Source organism: Podarcis cretensis (assembly GCF_951804945.1).
Source record: "Podarcis cretensis genome assembly, chromosome: 4".
NCBI lineage: Eukaryota > Metazoa > Chordata > Lepidosauria > Squamata > Lacertidae > Podarcis > Podarcis cretensis.
In genome coordinates, this window is record NC_137173.1 from 9,196,877 (window position 1) to 9,216,466 (window position 19,590).

At 45.9% G+C, this 19,590-nt stretch overlaps 1 long non-coding RNA gene across 1 annotated transcript; it reads right to left on the minus strand.

Annotated features, from left to right (window-relative positions):
• Positions 1–14,221: 14,221 nt before the first annotated feature.
• LOC307215234 lies at positions 14,222–19,590 on the minus strand. The gene is made up of 3 exons (XR_013838412.1): positions 18,854–19,590; positions 15,760–15,845; positions 14,222–14,321 (listed from the first exon to the last, which is right to left on the minus strand). It is a non-coding gene; the product is annotated as an uncharacterized lncRNA (long non-coding RNA).

The window sequence follows — 19,590 nt, forward strand, 5'->3', positions numbered from 1 at the left end:
TGTGTGTTATTCAAAACTAGCTCCACAAGCGTAACAGTTTAGTCTGTAGTAGCAAAACAAAAAAAGGCAGTTCTAAGAGGGATTCGAACACGAAACCTTCAGATTGCAAGATGAGAGCTAAGTTGGAGGTTTTGTGTAACAAATGGGCTCTCCACCCCCATCCCCACCCCCCCGCTCAAAGATCTGGCTTTTTGCATGAAGGGAAGTTTGCAAAAACTCCACTAGATAAGGGTCAGATAGCAGTTGCTCAATGCAAGTGATGTTAATCTATGGAACTCCCTGCCACAGGGGACAATGCTGGCCATCAGCTGGGATGGCTTTAAAAGAGGCTCTGCTCTGTCTCCATACTTAGAAGCAGCCATCTGGTTGGCCCCTACGAGAACAGGGTGCTGGGCTGGATGGGCCACTGGCCTGATCCAGCAGACTGCTCTTATGCTCTTACGAGATGCTCTACCACTGAGCATGGCCCTCCCGCAATGCGCTAAGGGGTTGTTGTTTTTTTACTTTTATTTTTTTACCAACCGCCAAAACACAAACAGTGAAACCCCCTGGCAGCTGATACATTGGGTGTACAATATTCAATAATATACAATATTCAATAATATACATATTCAATAATATTCAATAATAACATATTCCAATTAACCCTAGGTACACTTCTATATACCTTAACACTCCTCCTTCCACAAGGTTTATTTAACTTTTAACATTTTAATTGCCCCAAATTCTTCAAACCTACTCAAATAATTGAGTATCTTCTCAAACCAATCCTCCTCCTTCTCACTGAGCTTAAACCCTTTCATTCTATGTATTTTCACAGTTAGGTATTCTAAAATTATAATATTATTCAGTTTTTTTTCCTCCATTGGTTCATCCCTAGCTCTTCTGCATTTTTCCAGTTACTCGCTATAACCTGTCTGGCTGCAGTTACCATCAATTTTACCCATTTACTTTCCTCTTTTGTTTTTAACGCAGTACTGGGTAACAAGAACCATTAATTTAGTTATTTCCACGTTCCTTCCCACAATGCCCCATATTTCTATACCAATGTGTTTCCAAAATTCATTAATTAATGGACAATCCCACCACATATGACTGTACGTTCCCATCACTCCACATTTCCTCCAGCAATTCTTACTTCCAGATTTTGTAATATGATATAACCTTACTGGTTTATAATACCATTTTTGTACCAGCTTCAACCCCTGTACCTGGATTATCCTAGAGGTCACTAAGTGTTTGTCCTTAAGCCAACGGCAAGGTGCCATCCATCTTGAATTATATCCTTGCTCCTCATGTTGCAGGACTCAAAATCCAAGCATTCCCTGGAGAGCTTAGCTGGGTGGACCAGGGGCCAGCTCTGTTATGGCAGCTTTCCATTTTCCTAGCATATTTCTAGGACAGTGGTCTCCAGCAACTGGTACGCAGAAGTAGGTAAAGGTAAAGGACCCCTGGATGGTGGTCTAGTCAAAGGCGACTGTGGGGTTGCGGTGCTCATCTCACATTCAAGCCGAGGGAACCGGCATTTGTTCACAGACAGCTTTCCAGGTCATGTGGCCAGCAGGACTAAACCGCTTCTGGCGCAACGGGACACCATGATGGAAACCAGAGTGCATGGGAATGCCGTTTACCATTGTGCCACAGCAGTACCTATTTATCTACTTGCACTGGTGTGCTTTCGAACTGCTAGGTTGGCAGGAGTTGGGACAGAGCAAGGGGAGCTCACTCCGTCACAGGGATTCGAACCGCCGACCTTCCGATTGTCAAGCCCAAGAGACTCGGTGGTTTCTACCACAGCGCCACCCGCGTTACCATTACCTCAGAAGTATTGCAGCCTCCAATTGTGGAGAATCATAGAATTTTTTAGAGTTGGAAGGGCTTTGAGGATCTAACCCCCTGCAACCTTGCTATTTAAAGCCCTATGCGGCCTAGGACCCTCATACCTATGGGGCCGCCTCTCCTATTATGCCCCGCGGAGGACCTTAAAGTCCACAAATAACAACATATTGGAGTTCCCAAGTTGCAAGGTGGTTAGATTGGTCTCAACTAGGGCCAGGGCCTTTTCAGTACTGGCCCCGACTTGGTGGAACGCTCTATCACAAGAGACCAGGGCCCTGCGGGACTTGACATCTTTCCGCAGGGCCTGCAAGACAGAGCTGTTCCGCCTGGCCTTTGGTTTGGCCTTTGGTTTGGACCCTTATGTTTCTCTCCCCTTATGGTCTTGATTTATCGGCTACTTTAAAATGAGGCTGCGTTTTAAATTGCATTTTAACCTGTATTTTAAATTGGGGTTTTCTCTCTCTCTCTCTCTTTCCCCTATTATGTTTTTACTTTGATTTTATTGATGTTAGCCGCCCTGAGCCTGGCTCTGGCCAGTGAGGGCGGAGTATAAATAAAATTTTATTATTATTATTATTATTATTATTATTATTATTATTACAGTGGTACCTCAGGTTACATACGCTTCAGGTTACATACGCTTCAGGTGCCAGACTCCACTAACCCAGAAATAGTGCTTCAGGTTAAGAACTTTGCTTCAGGATGAGAACAGAAATCATGCTCCGACGGTGCGGCAGCAGCGGGAGGCCCCATTAGCTAAAGTGGTGCTTCAGGTTAAGAACAGTTTCAGGTTAAGAACAGACCTCCGGAACGAATTAAGTACGTAACCCGAGGTACCACTGTACTATTATTACTATTATTATTATTGTCAGCACCACTCTCTAACCAACTGAGCTATGCATAAAACCAACCAAGTTGCTGGCCTCACTGCCTCTTGTGGCAAGGAGTTCCATAGTCTTCTATGCGTTGTTTTGCACAGCAGATTCAATCCCTGGCATCTCTAGATGGAGCTGGTCAAAGACTGCTCATGTGTGAAGTCCTGGAGAGCATTGGACACAGTGCAGAGCTAGGTGGGGCAGTGGTCTGACTCTGTATAAGGCATCTTCCTTTTTTTTTTAAAAAAAAAAGTTTTTAATTTATACTTTGCAAATTTATACATTTCATTAATTTTACAATCCATTTTAACATTTCAAAATTTGACTTCCTTCCCTCTCCTTCTGCGGTTCCCTAAATTAATTTTTTCCCCATATCTTCTGCATGTCCAAATTCATTTAACTTACTCATTAATTATCAACTGTAAATATATGCTCTTATAAACCTACGATAACCCTGCTAATGTTTTTATCTGTTTACAAGTTATCTGTAAATATTCAATAAACCATTTCCATTCTGTTATAAATATTTGTTATCTTGATTTCTTATTCTTCGGGTGAGTTTCGCCATTTCTGCATATTCCATGAGTTTCTATATCCATTCTTCCTTTGCTGGGACTTATGCTTCTTTCCATTTTGGGGCAAGTAGCATTCTTGCTGCTGTAGTAGCATACATAAATAAATTTCTATACAATTTAGCTAATTCTGTCCCTATAATTCCCAAAAGAAAAGCTTTTTTTAATTAAAGTTATTTTGAACATCCTTTTCAATTCATTATATATCATTTCCCAGTAAGCTTTAACCTTCCAACAAGACCACCACATATGATGAAAAAAACCTTCTTTCTCTATAACGCAGTTTCCTAAGTTCCACAGTAACATATGTTTTGGTTGAAGACAGAGTCATTTTTGAGAGCCAAACATGGCTTGAGCAAGGCTTTGTTTCACATGACACACACCAGCAGTGGGGCATCTCGACCCTCTAAGGCAGCCTTTCTCAACCTGTGGGTGCCCAGATGTTCTTGAACTACAACTCCCATCACCCCTAGCTAGCAAGGCCAGAGCTCAGGGATGATGGGAGTTGTAGTCCAGCAACATCTGGGCACCCACAGGTTGAGAACTGCTGCTCTAAGGTTAGGGTGACACCTCTAGTCAGTGGGTCAGCTTTGTCCCCACCAGGGGTCCAAATTTGGCCCACCTGGCCATCCCTGGTGAAATATACTCAGAGTCGAGAGCAGATTCCATGCTCTTTAGGTGGCACTGTGGGTTAAACCACAGAGCCTAGGACTTGCCGATCAGAAGGTTGGCGGTTTGAATCCCTGTGACGGGGTGAGCTCCCGTTACTCAGTCTCTGCTCCTGCCAACCTAGCAGTTCGGAAGCACGTCAAAGTGCAAGTAGATAAATAGGTACCACTCTGGCGGGAAGGTAAATGGTGTTTCCGTGCACTGCTCTGGTTCACCAGAAGCGGCTCAGTCATGCTGGCCACATGACCCGGAAGCTGTATGCCAGCTCCCTCGGCCAATAAAGCGTGATGAGCGCCGCAACCCCAGAGTCGGCCATGACTGGACCTAATGGTCAGGGGTCCCTTTACCTTTACCTTTATTCAGCTCATAGTGGTGAGGAGGAATGCAAGTTCCCCCAGAACGTCTGCTTTATATACAGTATTTACACAATGGGCCCCACGTGATTGGCTAATTCTGGGATTCTCCTGTAGGCCAATCAGGTTGCGGATTCGCTTCCACCTGGAGCTGGATTGGGTGGCTCCTGTGGACCAATCAGACTGCTGCATTCTGGATCCTATTGTTCTAGGACCAATCAGACTGCTGCATTCTGGATCCTATTGTTCTAGGACCAATCAGACTGCTGCATTCTGGATCCTGTTGTTCTAGGACCAATCAGACTGCTGCGTTCTGGATCCTATTGTTCTAGGACCAATCAGACTGCTGCGTTCTGGATCGTATTGTTCTAGGACTAATCAGACTGCTGCATTTTGGATCCTATTGTTCTAGGACCAATCAGACTGCTGCATTTTGGATCCTATTCAACTCAGTACATAACACCTGGCAAACTATGCCCACCTGAATGTCAGGTGTGGGTCTGGTACCAGCATACTGTATCTTCAAAGGCCTTTAATACGTAGGCACACATTTCTCTTTCCCAGGTTTCAAACAGGTTTCTGAAAGAATATCACAGCCTGCAATTCATCTTTGAGATAGGCAAAAGTGGGGGGAATTTGCACTCTGGGAACAGCAACTCTCCTTTCAAATTCTCAGCGCAGAATCATAGAATCACAGACTTCGAAGGGACCCTGAGGATCATCTAGTCCAACCCCCTGGAATGCAGAAACACACAGTTGTCCCTTACGGAAATTGAACCTGCAACCTCGGCGTTATCAGCATCATGCTCTAACCAACTCCAGAGAGCTCAGGGCAGAATGCCTGACATGGTTCCACTGATGCTTACAACAACCCTCTGAGGTAGGCTGAGCCGAATGATAGTGAATCACTGGCTCACAACCATCCAGCGAAAGTCTTTTAGAGCTGATCCTTTAGGCAGGAACCTTTCTACATATGTGGTGGGAGTGCAAAGAGATAGTGGGATTCTGGGAAAATATGTATAATGAATGGAAAAATATGTTTAGATTTTCATTAAAAAAAAAAACCAGAATCCTTTCTCCTAGATATCATGTCAGAGGAAATAAAAAGAACAGTCAGACCAATATTTATGTATGCAATGACGGCAGCAAGGTTATTGATTGCCAAAAATGGGAAAAGCAGCAGCATCCCAACTAAAACAGACTGGTTATCTAAAATGATGGAATACTTCCATATTGCCGAACTAACAGGGAGGATAAGAGGAGATATGGTACAAAAAGTGAATAAGGAGTAGGAATACATCAACATTTATGTGGAAAAAGTAGAATTTCTGACAGATACTGAGTGAATCTAGAAAATGATTAGAGTGCGAGTAAAGTTAAGATAAGAGAAGAGATAAAAGAAATAATAAAATGCGTTTAAGCTAGTTGGAAAAATAAAGTAGCGTAAAAAGAACGGCTGGAAGTCAAGTCACTTGGCGGGTGTCCGTGTGGGGTGGGTGTGTAGGTATGTAGATATGTATAGTATGTTGTTGTTTAGTCGTTTAGTCGTGTCCGACTCTTCATGACCCCATGGACCAGAGCACGCCAGGCACTCCTGTCTTCCACTGCCTCACGCAGTTTGGTCAAACTCATGCTGGTAGCTTCGAGAACACTGTCCAACCATCTCGTCCTCTGTCATCCCCTTCTCCTTGTGCCCTCCATCTTTCCCAACATCAGGGTCTTTTCCAGGGAGTCTTCTCTTCTCATGAGGTGGCCAAAGTCTTGGAGCCTCAGCTTCAGGATATGTCCTTCCAGTGAGCACTCAGGGCTGATTTCCTTCAGAATGGAGAGGTTTGATCTTCTTGCAGTCCGTGGGACTCTCAAGAGTCTCCTCCAGCACCAGAATTCAAAAGCATCAATTCTTTGGCGATCAGCTTTTTTTATGGTCCAGCTCTCACTTCCATACATCACAACTGGATGTATAGTATAATGTAGGTATGTTTTATGTTATGAAAATTAGGTAGTGTGTTGTGTACATGTATTGTGTATATGTATGGTTTTTCTATGTTAATAAAATAAATAAATAAATAAATAAATAAATAAATAAATAAAGCGAGCTGATCCTTTGGGCATTGTTTTTGAATGCCTTTGTGCTGGTATTCTGTTATGCTGACTTTTTTTTGGTAAGTCCAGTCATTTTCTTCTTATTCACTATTCCATTTATATCCCATATTTCCCCCCCAAGGAGATCAATGTAAACAGGGAGGAAGAGGAGCTTATTGTCACAACGACCCTGTGAGGAAGGCTAGGCTGACACCCCCCCACACACCCCACACACAGAGTAGCTGGCCCAAGTGAGCTTCAGATGGGAACCGAGTCCTAACCCAAGACACAAATTCTTTTTCGTGAACACCACCGATTCATTTCAATGCATGAAGCAACTCTGCATGAAGCAACTTTGTGGAGTTTTCCAACCAATGGCGTCCTTGCTTTGCATTACCATTTTTTATTTTGATTGTTTGCAGGGCTTGCAGCTTCGGTCTTCTAAGTCTTCGCTCCATCTCAGAGTCCTGACCTCTGAGCTCTGCCTGGACGATATCCTCTGCCTGAACCTTCAGCTTCTGTTCTTCTGTCCTCCTCAGTGAACTCTGCTGTGGACAGACTCCAAACCATATTCCTGGCACACTTCAAACCATCACACCTTCCTGTCCAAATTCCTTTTAAAAGCCATGCACCCTGCAATTCTCCCTGTGTTCTTAACCCAGATGTTTCCTTCTGCGGTCCCAGCAAGACATCTCTGCACCACAGTTTTGTGGTGAGTGCGAAAGTTCGGATGTACAATTCCTGGTATCTAACAATGGTTTCTCCGTTTATTTATTTAAATGGAGGAAACACTTATACAAGTGTTTGTGTGCTTATGTGTAAAGATCCACGTCCTTTGTTTACTGGGAAAATCTATGTTTACTTCGGGACCCAATGTTCTATTTAAATCCAGTTTATTATTCAGAGGAAGTAATAGTTACCCCTCTGTTCTGCCTTGGTGATCCTGCACCTGCAACGCTGTGTACAATTCTGGGCACCACAATTTAAGAAGGATATTGACATGCTGGAAGGTGTGCAGAAAAGGTCTGGAAACGAAATCCTATAAATTAACAAGCAATACACTAGTAGCTGTTAAATAGCTTCCTGTGTAGATCAGAGGAATAAAATGTAAGCGACAATCAGGGTTATAGCATTTGCGCTGCAACTTTAAACATTTCATCTCAGGAATTATCCCACTCAGTTCAGTGGGGCTTCTTCCTTGGCCAATGGGCACAGGATCGCATCCTGCAATATAATGAAATGTTTCGATCAAGGGAAGTCTCCCTGCCGAATCAGCTAGGAGATTATTATTACAGTGGTACCTCTGGTTACATCTGCTTCATGTTACGTTCTTTCAGGTTACGTCCCGCAGTGACCCGGAAGTACCGGAAAGGGTTACTTCTGGGTTTCGCCTCTCGCGCATGCGCAGATGTGCAAAATGACATCACGCGCATCATGTTACGTTCCGCTTCATGTTACGTTCTTTCAGGTTATGTCCTGCGGCGACCCGGAAGTACCAGAAAGGGTAACTTCTGGGTTTTGCCGCTTGCGCATGCGTAGATGTGCAACATGACATCACATATATGCGCAGAAGCGGCAAATCGTGACCCACGCATGCGCAGACGCACTGCTGCGGGTTGCGCTCTTTTCATGTTGCGAACGGGCCTCCGGAATGGATCCCGTTCGCAACCAGAGGTACCACTGTATTTATATTTTTTAAAACCAGCCATTTTAATTATTTGTAATGCATGTGGCACACACACAACCCCCCCTCCCAAAAAAAACACCCTGCATATGGTAACCTTCTTTTTAGAAGAGGCAATGCGTGTCTCCTAAATTGTGATGCGAGTATCATCAAACTCAAAGCAAAGGGTTGTTCTCTTATGAATTATTTCATGCAGATAGATGGATTCCAACTGATACAATCAATCAGCTCTGGGGTTGTTGTTTTTTAATCTGCTGATGGTCTTAATATGAAGAATTAATGAATACAAATTGATCAGCCAGGGTTTTTTCCCCTTCTTCAAATCAAGTGTCCATTACCGTAAAACGAGTCTGGCAGAAAGCGAGCCAATAAATGACCGATTGATGGCTGAATAAATGAGCTGAAATCGAACTCGGATGCAGCTGAGAGAGAAGCAGAGATTGGTTGGCAGCGTACATAACTGGGTGTCTGGATCTGCCTTGACTCAATGAGAGATATATATATATGCCAACTGCAAATGAGCTGTTGGCCTGGTCCCCAGCGGATTACGATTCGGCCGAGAGCAGCCCAGTCTCCCAGACTTCGCTGTCCGTATGGCGTTTGCCTTCCAGATGTTTGGAAAGATGTTTCTCATCCCAGAGAAATGTAAAGAATTTCTAAATAGGATTTTTTTAAAGGGTTCAGCCTGTGTTACTCAGCAGGCAAAATTAGCGAGGGATGTGATGGGGGATGAGAAAAGTTGGAGGGGGAGTGGAGTGGAGGATCTAAAAAGGAAAAGATTTGGCAGCTGGGCCATTTCCACCCGTTCGGAAGTCACAAATGTGAGCCTTGTCTACATGTGCTCTCGCACACAGACACACACAGATTTAATGTGGATTTTAATAAGCGCTTCATGCCTGCCCCCTAGTGGAAAGAGATGTGCCGTCCTTTGCTATGTTCAGGTAAGATGGGTGTTTCCCAAACTTTGGACTACAATTCCCATCATCCCTGGCCACTGCTAAAGATGATGGGAATTGTAGTCCAAAAATGGATGGAGACACAAATTCACAGGTAATAATAATAATAATAATAATAATAATAATAATAATATATTTTTATTTATACCCTGCCCTCCCCGGCCAGGGCTGGGCTCAGGGCGGCTAACACCAAATATAAATTACAATAAAACGTAATAGAAAAAAAGAAAAAAACAGTTAATTAAAGTATGGCTTAAAATTCGGCTTAAAATGCAGCCCCATTTTAGTAGTAGCCCATAAATCAAGACCATAAAGGGAGGAAACATCAGCTATTCACCCAAGCCAGCTATCCGTGCCGGTCCTACATGGGCCAGCAAAAAAGCCAAGGGAAAATTTATATACCAAATCCCATATAAGGAGTCAGAGTGAGTCCAAGCCGAAGGCCAGGCGGAATAGCTCTGTCTTCCAGCCCTGTGGAAAGAGTCAAATGCCTTAGGGCCCTGGTCTCTTGTGACAGAGCGTTCCACCAAGTCGGGGCCAGCACTGAAAAGGCCCTGGCCCTAGTTGAGACCAATCTAACTACCTTGCGACTTGGGACCTCCAAAGGGTTGTCATTTGTGGACCTTAAGGTCCTCCTCGGGGCATACGAGGAGAGGTGGTCCCATAGGTACGAGGGTCCTAGGCTGTAGATGGACAGGATGGGCCATTGCCTGATCCAGTATGGGCCATTGGCCTGATTCTTAACGGGAATCTTTTCATTCTCAGTAGCTTCTCCCAAATGCTGAACAGGTCAATGCAGAAAGCAGGACACAAAATCCTTTAAACATGTCACACATTGATTGCAAGATGGCAAACCACTCAGTCAAACGGTGTCAAAGAACGTCAAAAACCATCAAGTATTTTAACACATTGATTTTATTAGAGCTGGATGTGAACACACAAAAATCCAGGGACATAGGAAGTTGTCTTATCCCAAGCCAAGCCACTGATCTGTCTAGCCTGTCTGCTGTTCTCCAAGGTTTCAGATGGGGTCCTTGAGACACCAAGAAATGAACCTGGGGCAATCTGCCAGGTGTTCCACCACTGAGCCATAGGTCTTCCTCAAAGGAAATTTGTCTTCACCCGAGGGCTGGGACCATAGCTCATGGTTTAGGCTCAGCTTGCAGACGTTTCCAGGTCCAATCCCAGGTGTCTCCCATTAGAAGGAGGTGCAGGGACTCCCAGCTGGCCATTGCTTGTCAAAATAGACATGACTGAAGGAGAGTCTCCCATCGTTCTGCCCAGACGCTGAGGTCCAGCGCCGAGGGCCTTCTGGCCGTTCCCTCGCTGCAAGAAGCTAAGTTACAGGGAACCAGGCAGAGGGCCTTCTCGGTGGTGGCACCCACCCTGTGGAACGCCCTCCCATCAGATGTCAAAGAGAACAACAACTACCAGACTTTTAGAAGACATCTGAAGGGAAGTTTTTGTGACATTTTAATGTATTTTTAATCTTTGTTGGAAGCCGCCCAGAGTGGCTGGGGAAATCCAGCCAGATGGGTGGGGTACAAATAATAATTTATGATGATGATGATGATGATCATGATGATGATGTTGATGATGATGACTGAATTAGATGGGTAAACACCCTGACCTAATGCAAGGCTACCACTGTGTATGTTCAACAGGTCAGCACCTGCCATTCTGCATGGTTAAATACCTTAGAAAGCTTCTTAAGGCAGACATCAAGCCTTCTATTATCTTTCGTATTTTCCTCTAAAAGCGATACTGCTCTACAAATAATGGCCCGTTATTACGGTTTTCCAGAAAGAACGTTTATAGACCTCACAGCCAGAGACAGGCTGGCAGGGATGATTTCTCCTCCGGCAGCTGCCATAGCGCAGCACTGCATCCCCCAAATTGCAGAAATACAGCACTGTGGCACACATTGCACAATTTTGGTCGTCCCTCTTCTTCTCTCTTCCTGATCTAAGCTTTTAGATTCATAGTGCTCAGTCCACCTGGCTGGGGGAAGATGGTGCAGAGCTATGGTAGCTGCATGTTCAAATCTCTCTCTAAATCACTATTTCTTTCACCTAAAAGGACTACAGGTGGAACACAGAGATCTCATTCTCACTGAGGTGGTAAACATGGGTCCATGGTCTTCCCCTGACAAGTTATTGTTTCTACGTGGAAGGATGTTACGGACTGGTTGGACACAGAGGAATGGTGGGAAGAACCAGCTGGGGAGCCACCAAGGGAAGAAGGCTCAGAGCCAGAAGACCGGTGATGGGATGACAACGAGTGGTCAGAAGGAGACGAGGGAGCAGACTAGGAACAGGAGGTATCGGAAGGTGGAGGTGAGGAGATTTCACCCCTCCCATATCCAAGAATCTCCTGACGAGTCTGCTGATTCTCCAGAGAGGAGGAGCAGTGTTCTGCTTTCTACTTATTCAGCTCCAGCACCAAGTCAGTCAGTCAGTCAGTGTGTCGGAGAGAGAGAGAGACTGAGTGTTAGAGATCGTGTATAGAGATAAGGTTGCTGCTAAGATCAGCTGCAGGCACTCAGTGCAGCATTCATTTATGCTTAGACCTATTTAGCTCTGTATATAGTTTTGTATTATAGTTATAGTTATAGAATAAAAGAAGATATTCTACAGAGCTGCTCTCCGAGTCGTTTATACACTGCCAGACTCTGCTATACTCTGCTGTGCAACGACTATATTGTGGAAGTGAATCCGGTGCTCACATCTCCAGGCTGTGAGTCCGCAGCACTTCGACCTGTTCCTGTTTAAAAGGTGGTCTCTGGAAGTGCTACTCAGCTCGCCTAGCCCAGTCAGGGTTGAAGTGCATGAGTCCAGTTGGTGACACTGGCTCAAAGGCGATGCTGACAGGAGGTGCAACAGGGCAAAGTGAGCAGGGGGAGTAAGTTGCAGACAGTAGTCCAGAATTAGAGGCAGAAGGTGAAGTAGGCTAGTGGATGGAGGGAGGCCAAGAGGGAGAGAGGAATTAAGTTGGTGAAGAAGCAAGGGTGTCTCCCTCTCCTGCTACAACAAGCGCCCCTCCCTGCTGGTCTCCCAGGACCCACCCAAAAAGGCATGAAGAGGGTGAGGCTGCGATCGAAGGGGGCATGTCTGTTGCGTCCTCCTCACGCTGCCCTACCAGCATGAGCTGGAAAGCTAGTAATTTCCAAGGCAACACGATGACCAAATACAATGATACAATATCAATATACAGTGGTACCTCGGGTTAAGTACTTAATTCACTCCAGAGGTCCGTTCTTAACCTGAAACTGTTCTTAACCTGAAGCATCACTTTAGCTAATGGGGCCTCCTGCTGCTGCTGTGCCACTGGAGCACGATTTCTGTTCTCATCCTGAAGCAAAGTTCTTAACCCGAGGTACTATTTCTGGGTTAGCAGAGTCTGTAACCTGAAGCGTCTGTAACCTGAAGCGTATGTAACCCGAGGTACCACTGTACACCCTTTATATAATATGAAATACACGAAATCACATAACAGAAAACTTATGAATCTCTGAAAGTCACAAAATATGCACTCTTAGTGGATTCTCTTGATAAGTCTTATAAGTCTCTGGAAGTCTTTGAAGACTATGCAAGTCTCTGAAAGAAGCAACTTATCAGATTCTTCTTATCTGGTGAAAACAGGCTATAAGGCTTTGTTTATGGCATCCAACGCTGCCAAAGTAGTTCGCAAACAGATCTCGTGAACAGTGATTCCGGAAATACCCACTGTTTCAAGAAATTCTTCTTCAGCACAGCGGAAGGATACAGAAATGCTTCATAAACCCATCTATATGGTGAATGGGAAAGTATAACAACAATTGCTATGGAGCAGGGGTCATAAAGAGAATCCATTAAGAGTGCATATTTTGTGACTTTCAGAGATTCATAAGTTTTCTGTTTATGTCATTTCATATATTTCATATTTTATAAAGAGTATATATTGATATCGTATCATTGTAAGACCTACATTGGCTCCCGGTACATTTCTGAGCACAATTCAAAGTGTTGGTGCTGACCTTTAAAGCCCTAAATGGCCTCGGTCCAGTACATCTGAAGGAGCGTCTCCTCCCCCATCGGTCTGCCCGGACACTGAGGTCCAGCTCCGAGGGCCTTCTGGCGGTTCCCTCCCTGCGAGAAGCCAAGTTACAGGGAACCAGGCAGAGGGCCTTCTCGGTGGTGGCGCCCACCCTGTGGAACGCCCTCCCATCAGATGTCAAAGAGAACAACAACTACCAGACTTTTAGAAGACATCTGAAGGCAGCCCTGTTTAGGGAAGCTTTTAATGTTTGATGTATTGCTGTATTTTAATTTTTTTTGGAAGCCGCCCAGAGTGGCTGGGGAAGCCCAGACAGATGGGCGGGGTATAAATAATAAATTATTGTTGTTGTTGTTGTTGTATTTGGTCATCGTGTTGCCTTGGATATCACTGACTATTGTTTGCAACACAGGGGTTAAATGGGCTGAGAAGCTAAGATGAGGAGGAAGCAACAGGGCACACAGGAACCCTTCCAAGCATTCCGACCAGACTGATTTGCCGCAACACTTTGCAAGTCGTGGCATCGGACCCTGGACCCCTATGCCCCCTATGTGATGCCACTGGTGATGTCATCTAGCTCAAACTCCTGCAATGCCGGAATCACAACTAAAACAGCATAATTTCCCCAGCCCAGGAATCCTAAATACAGTGGTGCCCCGCAAGAGGAACGCCTCGCAAGACGAAGAACCCGCTAGACGAAAGGGTTTTCCGTTTTTCGAGGCGCTTCACAAGACGAATTTCTCTATGGGCTTGCTCCGCAAGACGAAAACGTCTTGCGAGTCTTGCGGTTTTTTTCCGCTCCCCCCCCTTTTTCTAAGCCGCTAAGCCGCTAATAGCCGCTTAGCCGCTTTGCCGCTTTGCTGCTTTGCCGCTAATAGCCGCTAATAGCCGCTAAGCCGCTAATAGCGCTAAGCTGCTAAGCCGCAAGACGAAAAAACCGCAAGACGAAGAGACTCGTGGAACGGATTCTTTTCCTCTTGCGAGGCACCGCTGTATTGTCACGGGGCTAGAATTTCCAGGCTGGTTCCATCCAGACCTTTCTCAGCAGCAAAACCGAAGCTGGCACAGAGGTGGTGGCCCGGATCGTGGCGATCAGCCGCGGCTTTAAAAGAAACAGAATTTACCGCTATTTCCCCGCAGTTCTTCTTTGCCTTCTGTCTCTTCAGGACTGTTTGTGGAGCTTGCTAGTGGACTTTCTCTTGGAATCCCTCAAGGCGGCTTTGATTTCTTGAGTCACTGTGTCCTGCCACGGCTGGCTGCAAAAGATGAGCGGCAAATAGGAGACCACCTCTCTGATGCGGGGCGGCGGGCAATAAGGACTTGGTTGAGCTGAAGCTCATTTGCTCCCCATGCCCAGAGCAACCCGCCCTAGTATAAAAACCTGCTTGCACAATCAGCAGTCAGAACTTCCTGTCCCGAGATAACAGGAATTTATGTGCTTTCTTTTGGAATGTTTATGAGCTGCTTCATCCAGGGGTTGCCAATGGCGGGGCCAATGGTGGCTACATACCGCCCTGTAGAAATGAGCTTTCACTCTCTGAGAAAGTACATAGAGCTGAAGGAGGAAGTTGGAAAAACAACGCTCTTCCCTACTTCATCTTGCAGCTCTATGGGCTTCTCAAGGCACCGATTCATTCTAAGGGATCTGACTTTTGCCCACATTCCTTGGAAAAGTGAAGTATGTGGTGTCCACACACTTTTCATGGCTCCCTGATCAGGAAGAGAGGGTGTTGCCCACAGTTTTCTCTTTTTGTTAAGTGCCTTGAGGGGTTTTGTTTGTTTGTTTACAATGTATAAATGTTAATAAATAATTAATAACTATTTCACTTATTCCAGGGCTACCTTTGAAGGTGACCCAGAAACTACAACTATTCGAGAATGCGGTAGCTAGACTGGTGACTGGGAGTGGCTGCCAAGACCACATAACACGGGTTTTGAAAGACCTACATTGGCTCCCAGTACGTCAAAGTATTGGTGCTGATCTTCAAAGCCTTAAACAGCCTCCGCCCAGTAGACCAGAAGGAGCGTCTCCACCCCCATCGTTCAGCCCGGACACTGCGGTCCAGCTCCGAGGGCTTCTGGCAGTTCCCTCCCTGTGAGAAGTCAAGTTACAGGGAACCAGGCAGAGGGCCTTCTCAGTAGTGGCACCCACCCTGTGGAACACCCTCCCATCAGATGTCAAAGAGAACAACAACTACCTGACTTTTAGAAGACATCTGAAGGCAGCCCTGTTAGGGAAGTTTTTAATGTTTGATGTTTGATTGTATTTTTAATATTCTGTTGTGAGCCGCCCAGAGTGGCTGGGGAAACACAGCCAGATGGATGGGGTAGTCTCTCTCTCTCTCTCTCTCTCTATATATATATATATAGTGGTACCTCGGGTTAAGAACTCAGGTCCATTCTTAACCTGAAACTGTTCTTAACCTGAGGTACCACTTTAGCTAATGGGGCCTCCTGCTGCCGCCGCCGCGCGGATTCTGTTCTCATCCTGAAGCAAAGTTCTTAACCTGAGGTACTATTTCTGGGTTAGCGGAGTCTGTAACCTGAAGCAGATGTAACCTGAAGCGTCTGTAACCTGAAGTGCCTGTAACCCGAGGTACCACTGTGTATTTGTGTGTGTGTGTGTGTGTGTGTGTGTGTGTGTGTGGTGTTGTTGTTGTTGTTGTTGTTGTTAAAGCCCACAACCGTACTCACCCTGGTTTCACTTCAGGAGGACGTGGTAACAGTTTGCTGAAGCCTTTCTTTCCTACCAGCCAATAGGTTTCTTCTAACCCTTTGCCCTATAAGCATGGAAAAGGGAGACCATCAAAAACTCACTGGAATGGTCAGTGCCATTTTTGCAAATAATAACCAGAAGTCTTCCGACTGGGAAGTGCAGATGTGTTGGGCCCAGCAAAGTAACTGCACAAGCACAACAAAACCTGCATGTGCGACAGAATTTTCCCCAGTCCCCCTGTACACCCGGGAACCCCCACAATCTGCACATCTGCCCTGGGGGTTCCCCAACCCTCCAGATCAGATTTGGAGAAGTGCAGAAGGAGGAGGAGGAGGAAGAGGAAGAGGAAGAAGGCACCTTGTGTGGTGCATAGGAAGGGGCAAGTCCGTCAATTTCACTTTCTTTCAGATCCCCATTTCTACATCCGCTTGCAGAATTTTTTAAGTCAACGTGAAAATTCATCAACCTCTTAGTGCAAATTTCCCCTGGCATAAATATGTTTCTGTGCAATTTGGCCCAAGAGACCCGTTTTTGCAAAGCCATTTCCCCATATTATACGTAATGTTCACTATTAGATGCATTTTTTAAAATAACAATTTATTATTTATACCCCGCCCATCTGGCTGGGTTTCCCCAGCCACTCTGGGCGGCTTCCAACCGAATGTTAAAAACAATACAGCACGCTTGAATGTGCATTTTTGCACACATTATCTGGCTGGAGAACTGCATTGCAAAATTCGGACAGGTGTGAATTTCAAAGAACGGCTGTGTTTTGGTTCAGGTATCATTTCGGCAAGCAAAATATTCAGTCGGTTGGTCTTCAAATGCAAACTGAATTGAATTTCTCCTCCATCCCGAGTGGAATGAGAGGAATTCGTTCCACTTGTACACTTCGTGCTGAGCAGCCTTCCCTCCACCTGGTGACCTGCAGATGTCTTGGACTAAGATCCAGTTTCCCCTCCTTCTCCTTACATCTCATTTAAAGATCTCTGAGAGATCTGCATTGGCTCCCAGTACGTTTCCAAGCACAATTCCAAGTGTTGGTGTTGGCCTTTCAAGCCCTAAACACACCCATCGTTCAGCCCGGACACTGAGCTCCAGTGCTGAGGACCTTCTGGCGGTCCCCTCACTGCGAGAAGTGAGGTTACAAGGGACCAGGAAGAGGGCCTTCTCGGTAGTGGCGCCCACCCTGTGGAACGCCTTCCCTTCAGATGTGAAGGAAATAAGCAGCTCCTATCTTTAAAAGACATCTGAAGGCAGACCTGTTCAGGGAAGTTTTTAATATTTAACGCTGTACTGTTTTTAACACTTGATTGGGAGCCACCCAGAGTGGCTGGGGAAACTCAGCCAAATGGGCGGGGTATAAATTATTATTATTATTATTATTATTATTATTATTATTATTATTATATTAAAGCTGATCTCTGCCAGTCCAGGGACCTTTCGGTCCACCAGAGTGTTGCCTCCTCTGGCTGGCAGAAGCTCCTCCAGGTTCTCCAACAAAGCTTTTCCCCATCATCTCCTTTCTAAGACCATCTAACACAGCCTTTCTCAACCTGTGGGTCCCCAGATGTTGTTGAACTACAACTACCATCACCCCTAGGTGGCAAGGCCAGAGCTCAGGGATGATGTGAGTTGTAGTCCAACAACATCTGGTGACCCACAGGTTGAGTACCGCTGATCTAACAGGAGATGCTGGAGATTGAACCTGAGACCTCCTCGGTCCTATTGCCTGGGGTTCCATACGTCCAGAATTCCCCAGACTTATCTGGGATTTATCTGTCGGAAATAGTGCCTGGGCGGAATTTCCGAAAATCGGTAAAAATGTCTGGGGAAACCCGGGCATATGGCAACCCATGTCAGAACTGTTGGTTTTTGGAGCGAATTTTCTAAAAAAAAAAAAAAAAAAGCTGGGAAATGAACCTTCTGCATGTACAGCAGATATCCTGTCTGCAACCTGTGGCCATTCCCTGTTTTTGATGGTTGGTGTTTGTGCAGATGAACAAAGGAAACTGCCTTCTAATAGAATCAGTCCAGAGCATAGTTGTCAACTTTCAGATTTGAAAATAAGGGATCAGCAGCCTCCCCTGTCCTGGGGACAGTCTACGGGATATCTAACAATCCGGGATAGCAGCGGGAAGCAGCGGGAAACAGCGCTGGAATAAGGTTAAAGTAAAGGTAAAGGGACCCCTGACCATTAGGTCCAGTTGTGGCTGACTCTGGGGTTGCGGCGCTCATCTCGCTCTACTGGCCGAGGGAGCCGGCGTACAGCTTCCGGGTCATGTGGCCAGCATGACTAAGCCGCTTCTGGCAAACCAGAGCAGCGCACGGAAACGCCGTTTACCTTCCCGCCAGAGCGGTACCTATTTATCTACTTGCACTTTGACGTGCTTTCGAACTGCTAGGTTGGCAGGAGCAGGGACCGACCAATGGGAGCTCACCCTGTTGCGGGGATTCGAACTGTCGACCTTCTGATTGGCAAGTCCTAGGCTCGGTGGTTTAACCGACAGTGGGAATTTCCCGCAAAAAAAGTGAAGGTTGACAGCGATGGTCTAGAGTCAGCCTACACCAGGGGTCAGCAAACTTTTTCAGCAGGGGGGGCCGGTCCACTGTCCCTCAAACCATGTGGTGGGCTGGACAATTTTTTTTTGGGGGGGGGAATGAACAAATTCCTATGCCCCACAAATAACCCAGAGATGCATTTTAAATAAAAGTACACATTCTACTCATGGAAAACCACGCTGATTCCTGGACCATCTGCGGGCCGGATTTAGAAGGCGATTGGGCCGGATCTGGCCACCGGGCCTTAGTTTGCCTACCCATGGCCTACACTGACTGGAAGCATCTCTCCAGGGTGTTGGGCAGGGCATATGCGCAACCCTACCTGAAACTGCTGTTGGCTAAACCTGAGACCTTCTGCATGCCAAGCATATGTTCCATCACTGAGCTATGGCCCCTCGTTGCTCTATCACTCCCCTGAAAGCGAAAATGTTGTCTTTGGCAAAGCAAGAGGGTTAGGGAGGAGACAAGATCCTTCCAGCCAGATGTCTCCGTCCAGCTCTTATTCCTTACCTTCAGCTCTGTCTTCCCCCTGAATTCTACTTTATAACCTTCGTTTAGGCTCTTCAGGGTTTTCATGGTGCTTCGGCTGATGTGGATTCTGTACGCTGCCATTTTAATTTTTTTTGAAAAAGGGGGAAAAGGAAGAAAAGTTTCAACTTCAGATCTTTGTCACGTTTCCAAGTGTCAGAGTCCACCTGTCAGAGCCAGCCCACCCATCAACCTCGCTGAGGCAGTCGTCTCAGGCGGCAGTGTCACGGCTAAAATGGCCGCTGTTTCTTTAATGCTTAAAAAGCAGGGTCAGCATGAGTCAGCGGCCTGCACCGGGTTGTATATATAGAGTGAGAAATGTTAGTTTGTTTGTTGGGTTGGTTGATTGGTTAGTGAAAGCTGGTTGTGTCGATGTGTGTACAGTTGGTCAGTCGCTTTTGCACAAAGACTTTTAAGAATAAAAGCAGAAAGTGCTCTGCAAGGATATTCTTGTGGATTCTTTTATGCTGACAAGGGTCTGAGGACCAGGCTGAGGAGACAAAGGGAGGTCAGAACCTTTTTATTTTTTTTTACAAACACTGACAGGTTATGGGCCCAGTGTTTCTGAGCATGTGCAGAGTGCAAAACGACTGACAGCATCTCAGCAGGGAGCTGGCGAGTCCTGGTGGTGTATGGAGCCAGTGGCTGTGTGTTGGAGCAGTTGGTGGCAAGCCGTAACTGTCTGCAGCGACGCTGGAGTGGCTAGGATCTGAGGATCA